This window comes from Eretmochelys imbricata, chromosome 14 (assembly GCF_965152235.1).
Source record: "Eretmochelys imbricata isolate rEreImb1 chromosome 14, rEreImb1.hap1, whole genome shotgun sequence".
Classification (NCBI taxonomy): Eukaryota; Metazoa; Chordata; order Testudines; family Cheloniidae; genus Eretmochelys; species Eretmochelys imbricata.
In genome coordinates this window covers 30689571-30701662 of record NC_135585.1, presented here as the reverse complement: position 1 = coordinate 30701662, position 12092 = coordinate 30689571, and the positions used below count along the sequence as shown (strand labels likewise).

At 63.6% G+C, this 12092-nt stretch overlaps 1 pseudogene; it reads right to left on the bottom strand.

Annotated features, from left to right (window-relative positions):
• LOC144275001 (von Willebrand factor A domain-containing protein 5A-like) overlaps window positions 1–9816 on the bottom strand; it is a 51694-nt pseudogene extending 41878 nt beyond the window's left edge.
• Between the last annotated feature and the right edge of the window lie 2276 nt (window positions 9817–12092).

Genomic DNA, 12092 nt, shown 5'->3' with positions numbered 1-12092 from the left:
CCTCTCACCTGCTCAGTCCTGCACCCAGACCACAGCCTTGGCCTCCAGCAGCTCGACTCATCACGCTACCCCACGGCCCAGTCGTGCAGCCGGACCATGGCCAGCACCGTGGCCCAGATGCTGGGGGTCACGTCCTGTGTGGGGCAGGATAGAGACAGCCTGAGTAAGTGCCCAGCCTGGCCCCCTCCCCTGACCTCCATCCCTCACCCAGCCCTCCCTCTTCCCTAGGGACCCCCTACTCCATCCCCCCACCCCGACCCGGAGGGTTCCTATAGCCCCCGCTCCAGCACTGTGGACCCTCTACCCAGATGCCCAGTGCCATGTCCAGGGAGTAGAGAGATGGCCTGAGACAGGGCCCAACTTGGGCGCCTCCATCTGGAACTGGGCCCCCTCGATCCAATGCTCCAATCCCGTTAGGGGGTTCCCAGCCCCCTGATCTGAGCCCGTCTCGCCCACTGGGCTCCAGGTTCAGGGGTCCTTTAATCCAGTCACCCTCAGACTCCCCCCCCAATGGGTCGCCACCAATCTCATCTGGGAGCAGAGAACAGGCCCAATCAATGGCACCTGCCCCAGATCTCTCCCCTCTCCTCTGCACCCCCGCTCACCTCACTGGGTATCCTCCCGCTGGCGTCGGTCTCGCTCACCCCCAGCACAGCAGCCAGCCAGGGGTCCAGGTTCCACAAGACGTCGGCATTTTGCAGAGACACCAGCCTCAGCAAGGGAGACTCCTCCGGTGCCCGCTCTGGGGAGAGACACAGGGAGATGGGGCTGGCACAGGGTTGTGGGTACAGAACAGCAACATGGCCTGTCCAGGCTGGGGGACAGACAACAGCCTTAACGGTCACCCTCTGTGTGGCCTTAACTCTGTCCCTCCATGGGTGTCCTTAACCTGCTCTTCTGCACCCTGAACCCCACCACAGTCATCCTTAACTCTGCCCCTTCTTGCACCCATGGGATGACAATTAACTTTCAATCCGAGATGGGCACCCAACTCCCTGTGACTGTTCCTGCCCAGGCATTAATTCCACAACCCCACGGTGTTTCTCAAACACAGTCTGACCCCGAAACCATCCCCCACTACAACCTGTGATACAGACCTACGTCCGCAGAGAGACACAAGAGTCTAAAGGGGTAGCGGGGGATGGGATGTTACAGAGTCTATATGATATTATAGCCATGCATCGGCCAGGGTTACGGGGCAGAGTTAACGTTATCTGGGCTACAGTCACTTTGTATTTCCAGACTCTCCAAATGCAGGTTTTAAGGTAACTTTAAAATTTCTGCTTTTCGTGGGTTTCTTCGAATATAAACCAGAAGGTGCCAAGAAAGACTTTTGCCCCTGAACTCGCCTGTACAAACCTCCAAGCTCAGACCCAGCTTCACAAGGCTTTTTTGCCTGGGAATTTCCCTCTAGCTTTATTTCAGAGAAAACTACTCAGAGACATTCCTATTATGAAAAACTACTGATCCCCGCCCCACACACACCCCCTTAGCTCACTGACACAAACTCACACCCCAAATTCCACCTTCACAGAGTTTTTTGCCTGGGGGTTTCCTTATTTTTTTATTCATTTTCTTTCGAGATAATTTGCTTCATGACACTAAAAAAAAAACAGCCAAGAATTCCCCCTCCCTCAGCGACACAAAGGTTTCTCACCCAGGAATTTCCTTCGTTTTCTATGTCGTTTTTAAAGACTTGCACAGCTCGGTGACCTTCAGGGCATATGGGTCTCTAACCCGATGAAGCGTCACCCTGGCGTTTGCCCACCCCCGGAGTCCTGACTCCCAGCCCCCTTCACCGTTCTGGGGTGCCGTCTCCGGTGGGGCCCCCTGATTGCAGGACTGTCTGCCCTTGTGTTGGGCCCCCCCGGCTGAGCTTTGGGAGGCCACGGAGCCAGGACAGACGCTTGTGAGGGAGGAGATGGCCGGCGCTGGACTTTGGGAGCTGCAGGCATGCGTGGCAGAGGTACTCACGTGCCGCAGCCAAGTCACGGGACAAGCGCCCGAAGACGCTGCGCTGGTTCGGTTCGTCCAGGCGCACTCCGCTCGCCGGCCGCTCGCAGATGGGGTCTATGAGACCCAGTCTATCACCTCCATATAGTCCATGATGAAATCGAAATTTAGCGAGTAGATGGACAGACACAGAGACAGACGGACACGAAAACAGACCCAGAGAAGCAAAGGGAGGGAAGAGAATTCCGTCCCCCCCGGACACTTAGAGCCAACGCACCGCTGGGACCCCTCCTCCATACCCCCCAGCCCCTTTCCCCGAGCTGGGACCCCCCCACACCCAGCCCCATCCTCCTCTCCCTGCAGCTCCATCACAGCCAGGATCTCCCAGCTCTTGCCCCTTCCCCCCTGGCTGTGACCCCCAGATCCAGTCCACAGAGCCCCATTCTTCTCCCCCCAGCCAGGACCCCTCCTCCAGCCCCAAGGGATGCAGGGGTGGGTGCTGCACTCCATGGATGAGGGCAGGATGCTGGGGGGCGAGAGGCCCCTACTAGCCAGGTCTGCTCATGACAGCAATGTGCCCGCCCCTCCTGTCCCTGCATCTGCCCGGGTCGGTCTGTCTGTCTGACTGGGTCTGTTTCTCTCTCTGCGTCTCTCCGTCCTGTCCCCGTCTGGGTCTGTCGGCTGATTCTCGGTCTCTGTCCCTGTCTGACTCTGGGTATCCGCATGCCTGTCTACTTCTGTCCATCTGTCTGGCACAGACCCCTCTCTTCCGGCTGTGGGGGGGGGCGGTGCTACTCCCCATCTCACCATGCTAGTGCCCCTGCTCTCCCCATGCCCCGGAGGTATGGGGATTGTGGTCGCCATCACCCTGGAGGAGGGAGGGGGCAGCACAGCCCCTGGGAGTCAGGGGGGCAGGGAGAGGGGCAAAGGGACATTACCCCATAAACATGATGCCCCCCCACATGCCCCTTCTGGGTCCCCCCCCTTACACTAGGATCCCCCTGTGCTGGGATCCCTCCCTGGCGCCAGCTTCCCCCCACCTCCTCGTACCGCCCCCAGTGCCAGGTTCCCCCTCCCACCTGAGTTCCCCCCACATGCTGGGTCCCCCCCTGGCGCCAGGAGCCCCAGCCCCTTTGAGGGTTACTTGCCAGCGGGACATCCCACCTCACCAGCTGCCCCCGCTCCATGTCCACCCCCACGTAGGCCGTGAGGGAGCAGACGACCCCCGAGCTCAGGCTGGCCTTCAGTGCCCGGCGCCCGTCCCCCTCCCACCCTGCGCCCACGGCCCCCTCCAGCTCCAGTAGCAGCGACTTGGCGGCCAGCCAGTGAACGGGCAGCCTGTGCCAGGGAGAGAGATTCACGGGGTCAGCCCTGGACGCCTGGGTTCCAGCCGCTACGGAGAGGGGAGCAGGGTCTAGCGGGATGGGGGTGGGTGGGTGCCAGGACTCCTGGGTTCTACCCTGGCCCCGGGAAGGGAGTGCGGTCTAGTGGTCACAGAAGAAGGGCTGGTCCCATCCTGTCTCTGTTCTGCTGGGGTGAGGATGTGGGGGGGCAGGACACAGCTGCCTGGGGTGGGGGATGGGAGCCAGGGGAGCATTGCTGTCACCTGTCTCCATCCTGTGGCTGCAGGGAGAACTGCAGCGTCTCCTTCTAGGTCTGGTCCTGGATGTGGTACTGCAGGGTGATGCCCCCCATGGGAATGTCTGGGGGCTGCGGGGAAAGAAAGGTGGTCAGAGGTGGAATGCAAGGGGGGAGAAGATGCCCTGGGACCCCTCAGACCCAGCTTACAGAACAAAGGGGGCAAACACACCCAATGAACACCAGTTGGGAGGCTGGCTTAGTAAGCCCAATGGCCGTCATTAGGGTCCAGAGATAACAATCCCCATTGAGCTCAATGGGGCTGGGGTAGCACAGAGACTTCCAGCCCAGTGGCTATCATTAGAGGTCAGAGTTATCGATCCCCACTGAGGTCTCGTTTACACTACATACTTTAGTAGAACTACGTCGCTCAGGGGCATGAAAAATCCACACCCATGAGTGGCGTAGTTACACTGACCTTAGCCCCCCGTGCAGACAGTGCTACGTCGGCAGGAGAGCTTCTCCCGTCGGCTTAGAGCGTCTTCACCAGACGTGCTACAGCGGTGCAGCTGCACCGATGAAAACTTATAGTGTAGACCTGCCCTGAGATCAATGCAGCCAGGCTGGTACAGAGACCCACAGCCCAATGGCCATTGGTAGGGGTCAGATTTATCAATTCCAACACAGATCAATTGGGCTGGGGTAACACAGAGAACCCTGGCCCAATGCCCATCGTTAGGGGTCAGAGTTAACAATCCCAACTGAAATCAATGAGGCTAGGGTAGCACAGAGACCTGCAGCCCAATGGCCATCGTTAGGGGTCGGAGTGAACTCTCCCCATTCAGAACAATGGGGTTGGGGTAGCACAGGGAGCTCCAGCCAATGGCCATCGTTAGGGGCCAGAGTTATCGCCCAGAAGGGGACTGTGGGGCTCCTGCCTCAGTCACTGACCCCGAGCCCTGGGGGCACCCCAGTTTGGGGGACCTCGCTCTTCCACCTGGGCTGCCCGCGGAGCTGGGCGTAGACAAGGCACCGCTGCCCAGCAAAGATCACCTCGGGGTCCTAGTGCAGCAGCTCCGCCTGGATCCCAGGGGGAAGATCCCAGCTCAGTGAGATCCCAGTCACCACCAGCTGCAGGGCCCACTTCAGAGACTGCGACACCTGGCGGGGGACCGGCACACACATGGTGGGCCAGGACTCCTGGGTCCTGTCCCCAGCTCTGGACGGGAGTGGGGTCTAGGTAGGCTAGAGTGGGGGAGCTGGGAGCCAGGATTGCTGGGTTCTCACCTTGGGCTGCACACGGTCCTGGCCGGTGATGAACTCGGCGCTGCCCCCGACTGCCCGAGCAATGCCTTTGATCAGAGCCGTGGAAGCCCCATCCCCGATGCCGAAGGAGAAGCACCTGGGGCGGAGGGGGGAGGGGGCAGAGACCAGAGGGGGAGGGGCAGAGCTGGTGGGGCCCATCTAGTGCTGGGTGGGGGCAGGGCAGTTGGAAAGGGGCCAGTAGGGCTGGCTGGACTGGGAGGGCTCCCCATGCTGGCGGGGCTGGGAGGCAGGGTGAGGCAAAGGGTTGGGCAGATGTTGGGCACTATGGTGGTGGGGGTCCACATGATGGCAATGCTAATGGGGGCAGGGCTGGGGGGGGTTAGGCACCCCCAGTTACCTGTGGGTCCTCTGCGATTATCTCCTGGGTGTTCTCTACCTCCCCGTCCGTAAACACGAACAGCTGAGCGGGGGAGAGACGCTGTCAGAGCCGGGGACCCCAACCCCCTCAGAGACACCCCCTCCCTGTTGGGAACGGGAGCAGCCCCCTGGAGATTCTGCCCCACTGACCTTCCCAGAGACCCCCCAGCCCCATCCCTCCCCTCCCAGAGATCTCCCCTGAGGGGCTGACAGACGGGGACTGCTGACCTCCCCTATCTCTGTGACCCCCAACCCCGAGGCATGACCCCAAACCATCACCTGTTCACCGGCCCCTGGAGACAAGAACCCACCGACTGCTGTGGCCACTTTTCCAGGAGCTCCCTCCTGACCCCCCACCAGTGACCTCCCTGCCCCTCCCGGCTGCAGGGCACCCCCCAGAGCTGGGCACAGCACAAAGCGCTGCCCCTCCCAGCTCTATACAGAGGTACCTCCCCCCTGGGGTTGCTACGTGCCACGCCCTGCTCACACCCCCAGGGGCAGTGGCCCCCCATCTGGCCCAGAGCCCCAGGCCCACTCCAAGCAACCCCTTGGCCCCGCTCGGCTGCCCCCCAGGGCCCCCAGCCCCTCTCCGATCCCCTCTCCCAGGATCTCCCCCTTGAACAGCCTCTGAGGGGAGTGTGGGGGGGAAGGTGGGCAAAGAGGGGTCTGTAATGTCGTATGGCCCACAGCGACAGCTGGGAGGAAACACCCCATGGGCGGCAGCGGGGCACTGGGAGTGGGGGGACGCTCAGAGTTATTGCAGAGAATCCTTCCCAGGGGGCTGGCTGGGGGGGTCTCGCACCCATCCTCCGGGCAAGCTGACTCCCACGTTTGGGGTGGGGAAGGGATTTTCCCCTGGCTCAGACTGGCAGAGACCCGAGGGGGTTGGTCTCCCTCGGCAGCCTGGGGCACTCACTGGTTTGAACCGGAGCAACTGGGGGGAGTCGCTGTGATCTGAAGCCTGTAACTCAGGGTTTGGGGGTGCCGGTGACTCAGCCTGAGGGGTGGGGCTGTCCCCGGGGGGAGCGAGGAGCTGGGGCCTGATGAGATGATCAGGACGGTCCCTTCTGTCCTGAAAGTCTGTGAGTCTGTCCCCGCAGGCCCGCATCCCTCTCTGAGACCCCCCCCCCCGTCATTCCTCGGCCCCACAATCACCCTCCAGGCCCGCCCCAGGATGCCCCTCCGGCTGGCCCCAGCGCCCCGGTCCCTGGCGTGGGTGCCCGTCCCGGCAGGGGCTGCGGTAAACGGCTCGTAGCGGCTCCAAGATCTCGGTGCCCCCCAGGTTAGCCTGGAGCAGCTGGAGGCTCTGCAGGGACTCGGCCTTGGTCTGCTGGGTATTCTCCACGCTCTGCCTGCGGGGGGCGCCGACAGGTCTGGGGCTGGGACAGCCGGAGCCAGGGACACCCTGCCCCCAGCCAGCCCTGCCCCCTCACCCACCGACACCCCCTGCCCCCCACAAACAGACACACCCTGACCCCAACCCACAGACACACCCTGACCCCTAACCAAGAGACACCCTCTGTCAGCTAACCAGCCTTGCCCCCTAACCCAGACAGCCCCCTCCCTGCCCTTCGGACTCACGGGTAGAAGGACTCGAATTCAGACCCAAAGCCACAGATGTTGAAATAACAGCCCAGGGGCAAACTCTTCAACAGCAGGACCAGGGTCTCCTGGGGACAGACAGACAGATGGAGAGTCAGCCCCACGGGCCCAGCCAGCCTGGGCTGCTCCCCCGGCACGGCCCCACGGGCCCATCTAGCGCAGCCTCCCGCCTGGCCGTCCCTTGGTGCTGTTGATGTGCTGGCGGGACAGGTCTCTGCCGTCCATGGGGCAGGCCGTGCTGCCGGAGCGGCCCAGCAGGAGGACGAACTCCCCGGCTGGCTCTGGGCCGGCACCACCTCGGGCACTCTGGGCAGCAGGGTCATCATCACGGCCGGGTCGCCCATCAGGGAGCCTGCGGGGAGATGGGGGCCAGCCCCCAAATAGGGTGGGCATGGGGTCGAGACCCTGTGAGCCACCCCCTCAGAGCCCCATGACTGTCCCCAGAGACCCACCCGCACTGCTCTGTCCCTCCCCCACCCCCTCTCCCCTTAAATCCCCCCCACCCCCGTACCCAGCTCCCCAGGGCCTGCTCTCCCATCCCCAGTTCTCCCCCATGCCTCCCAAACCTGCAGTGCTCCCCAGTGCCCGCCTGCTCCCAGACACCTCGCCCTGCCAACGCCAGCTCTGCCAAGACCCCCCGCTCCTGTCCCCCCACCCTCACCTGCCTCCAGATTTCCCCAGCACCCACCTACAGCAGCCCTAGGACTCCCCATTCCCCCATCATCCCCCTCATTGCACCATGCCCCCCCCGATCCTATGTCACCGCTCAGCACCTACCTCACCCTCCCCAGATTCCCACCCTATGGATCCCCCTCTGCGCCCCCGCCCAGGGGTAGTAGGGTTCAGGATCCCCTCCCACACCTGGCTCGGCTCCGGGCAGCCCGGCCTCCAGCACCGCGCTGGGTTTGGGTGGCTCCGTGTAATACACCAGCAGCTCCAACTCCCTGTCCCACGGGGGGGCCAGGGCCAGCGACACCTGGGGGGCGACAGACATACAGTCACGTCCACACGATTCCAGGGGGAGGCAAGGTCCCGCTGGGTCTCGCGCCCGGCTCGGCACCCCCCAATGGAGACGGGGTGAGGGGCAGACCCTGGGAACGCTGGCTGGGCCACCCGGGTTAGGTGGAGAAAAGAGAAGAAAAAACAACCCCAAAGGCCAATGTGGGAACTTGGCTTTTCCTGGTGAAAAATTGCAAAAGTTTGACATTTTGGGGAGTCTAAATCTTTCCAATTTGGGGGTGACATTTTCCTGGTCCCCCCACCTCCATTTACTTCCATTGAGAAACAAGGAGAGGGAAAATCCCAGACACTAAAGACTTACAGAGCCCAGCAACTGCCAGGGATTTCATCCCCAAACTGGCAGATTTCTGGGAAATTCCCCAGATCCGTTGCTGTCACTCGATCCCCCACCCCCTCAATCACCCAAAGAGTCTGGCCCATGCTCCCCCTTTCGGGACCCACCCCGCGCCCTACACCACATCTCTCACCCCCGGGACCTTCCCCCCACCCACAGCCCTGTTCCCTGGAACCCACCCCTCAGCCCAGAACCCTCCCCCTGCCCCACCCCCAGCACCCTCCTCCCAGCAGGGATGGCTGGGACCCAGGTGTCCAGGTGAGCCCTTACCTAGGCAGTGGTTAAGTTCCCGGCTGTATAGCTCAGGGGGGTGAGGGGGCAGTTGGAGAGCACATGGTCGATGCCATGGGGCGACTGCAACATGGCGCTTCGGCTCAGGGTGTAGGGCAGCTCCCCCTGGAGGACCCGTGGGACCTCCTGGGTTCTCCCCATCCTACCCTGCAGAGAGAGACACGGGGTGAGGGCCAGGGGGCTGGGAGAGTGGGGGGAAGATGGGGGGTATGAGTTTTTTGGGGGGTATTGGGCTTGAATATCAGGGAATTTCAGGATGGCTGGGGTGGGTCATATACCCTGGGGCGGTGACTGCAGACCCGGGGGAGGGGGCGCACTTACCGCAGGGAACACAGTAGTGGCCTATGGGGCATTATGGGGGCTATATGGGTCTTTCACTGTGGGGTATGTAGAAGGGGCTATGGAGGTTTCAGGGGGTACAGGCTGGGGGGGTCACTCACAGTGGGGTGTGTAGCTGGGGTTCTGGGGGCTATGTGGTACAGGGAGCTATGTGGGATCTAGGGCACCTAAAGGTCTGGTCTCAACATGGGGCATGTAAAAGGGGTGCAGCATGGTTGGAAGCACACAGCTGGGGTACAGGAGGGTCTCACCATGGGGCGTGTGCGGGGGGGACGGGGGTCTGTTGGTGTCACAGTGATGGGGGTAGGGGATCTGTGGGTCTCACTGGAGGGCGCGGAGTGGGGACAGGGGGATCGTGGGTCTCACAGTGGGGCATGTAGCAGAGGCGCAGGGGGATCTGTGGGTCTCACTGTGGGGCGTGTAGCGAGTGTGTAGCATGGTCAGCAGCACGTAGCGGGTGGCCCCGTCCCCGTACAGCTCCTGTGCCTGCCGGGAGAGACAGGGTCACCCCGAGATCCCTGTCCCCCAAGATCCCCTGCCCCCCCCGACCAGCACATCCCTGTACAGCTCATGCACCTGCTGGGAGAGATGGGGTCACCCCGAGATCCCCTCAGCCCGGTCCCCTCCTCTCTCCCCCCCGGGACCCCCGCCCCCAGCACCTGTCTCTTCTCCTGGAGCTGGGCCTGGATGCAGGCCCCCGCAGCCGGGCCTAGAAGGCGTCGACAGCCGCCTCGGCGTCCACAGGGAATTTGAACACGGCCTCCACGGGCCCCAGCTCCTCATTCCTGCAGAGCAGCTGGCAGCCCATGTCCGCCACAAAGCCTCGGATCAACACCGACACCGAGCTGTGGTGCAGGGGCACTGGGGGGAGGGGGACATCAGCCACAGGCCCCCCACGGGCACCGGGGGGAGGAGCCACGTCAGCCATGGGGCCACCCTCCCCCTCAATGCACCGTCCCCCGCAGCCCTGACTCACCCGGCTCCTTGGAGCTGGTCAGGAGGCCGCAACTCATCATCTCGGCTCCAGGGTCGGGGATCTGTGTGAGGGGAAGGTCGGGGGGTGAGATACAGGGTTCCCATGGAAACTGATGGGCACAGGGTGCCCTGACACCTCCCCACACACACACACACACTCGGCGATGGCTCTGAGACCCCAGCCCCACCCCTCTGCTCAGCCAGGTCCTGTGGCAGGGAGTCCCACAGGCCCAAGCTCCTGAGATCAGAGTCACGGCTCTGCTCCAACTCTGCCAGCCCCCCGCAGGGAGGGGCAGGCAGGGACTGGGGTACAGCTGGCAGTTGGGGGATGGAGAGAGAAACATAGGAGGATGTATGGGGATGGATGGACAGATGGAAGGAAGGAGAGGTGCAGGGGTCAGACGGACAGATGGAATGAAGGGGGATGGGGGACTCGTGCGGTAGAATGAGGGGGCTGGGAGCCAGGACTGCTGGGTTTTTCCCCAGCCCCTGGGAGGGGGGCCCTGGAACAGCGACAGGGGTTGCAGGGGACTCGGCTCGGTCACAGGGGGGTTGTTAACCCGGCTAGGCCCTTCTCCCCACTGTCGCCCTGCAGAGAAGCAGAGGTTTGTGGAGCAGGCTCCAGCTCCTGGCCGTTCTTGGCAGGGACATGGCCCTGCTATTTACTCATCTTTCACCCCAGGCTGGAGCAGTCGCCATAGACCCCCCCGCCCCAACGGGGGTGAAATGCGGCCCTTGGCCATGCCCAGGGGCTCCCGGCATTCTTGTTCCACGCCCCCGAGCCGTTTGGCCTGGGTCTTGGATTTGCTGCCTTACGACGGGGTAAGAGGGCGGCAGCCGGTTGATTTCTCCCGCAGCAGAAATCTGGCTCTGAGGCGTGCAGGGAGTCTCCGCGGAGGAGCGGGGAGCTGAGGGTGGGATGGGGGCGAGGAACGCCAGAGCTGCCGTGAGCGAGAGGGGCTCCCAACCCCACTCTCCGAGCCTCGTTTCTGCTCGCCACCACTCCAGCCCCCTGGAGAATTCCCAGCTGGAAGGTGGGACGGGGAGACTGGGATCACCTGGGGGGCCGGGGGGGGTGGGAACGTAGGCAGATTAATAGACAAACCTCCTGCCCGGCTCCACAGATGGCCCAGGATGGAGAATCCACCGGAGCCCCGGGGAGTTGGGCCAGCAGCTAATTCCCGCCCCCTCCCCGCCAGACAGGTGAGCCTCCCTCCTCGCCTGAATTCATCTGCCTGCAACTCCCAGCCACAGGACAGGCCACGTTCCCCCCGCAGGTATTTACCGCCTCTCTGGGCTGCGCTCCCTAGGCTGGGAAAGGGCTGAGGCCAGGGCAGGGCTCCAGCGGGGCGCGGGGGCGGGTCGGTTGGTCCCGGCACTGAACTCTGATGCCTAATTCCCCGCCCGGAGGAAGGGAGTCGGCGTGAAACTTCGGCCGATTCACAGGCGGCGGCTCCTGCTGCAGCAGCTGCTTCTTGGGGTGCGAGGGAGCCGCAGGGCGGGGTGGGCGGGGGTGGGGAGCTCCGACCCCTCATGGGACCCAGCGGACCCCAGGAGCCTGTGGGGAGCAGGTCAGGGCCGGTGCCCGCCGGTGCAAAAGGGGAGGGCTGAGATTTGTGCCGTCACACCGGCCGGGCGCCACGGGGATGGCCCCTGGGAAACCCACGCAGGGAGAAGCGCGGGAAGGGGGGTGGATCGGGGGGGGGGGGGCGGAGCAGAAACGTTTCGGGGTCACCTCCCTCCAAACACCCCCAAACCCGCCCCGGCACGCAGGGCCCCGCAGCCAGGGCGGGGAGACTCTGCAGGGGCGAAGCCCTGAGTCGGGGGATGGGCCCAGACCAGGGGGTGGGGGGCCCTGGACACGGAGGGGAACGGGGGGCCAGGCCCCCCAGGGGCGGGGGCTCGACTGGGGCCCGATCCGCACCCCCGGTACCTTCTCGCTCGGTTCTGAGCAGCGAAGCCCTGAGCCAGGCTGGGAGGGAGAGTGTCCCCGCGAGCCCCGCCCCCGCCAGGGAGCGTCTGCAAACGCCTCACCCCCCACCCAACCCAGCCAGGGAGCGTCTGCAAACGCCTCACCCCCACCCAACCCAGCCAGGGAGCGTCTGCAAACGCCTCACCCCCACCCAACCCAGTCAGGGAGCGTCTGCAAACACCTCACCCCCCCACCCAACCCAGCCAGGGAGCGTCTGCAAACACCTCACCCCCCACCCAACCCAGCCAGGGAGCGTCTGCAAACGCCTCACCCCCCCCAGCCAGGGAGCATCTGCCAGCTCCCCGTCCCCAGCTTCTATAACCCAGGGACCGTGTGCACAGTTCG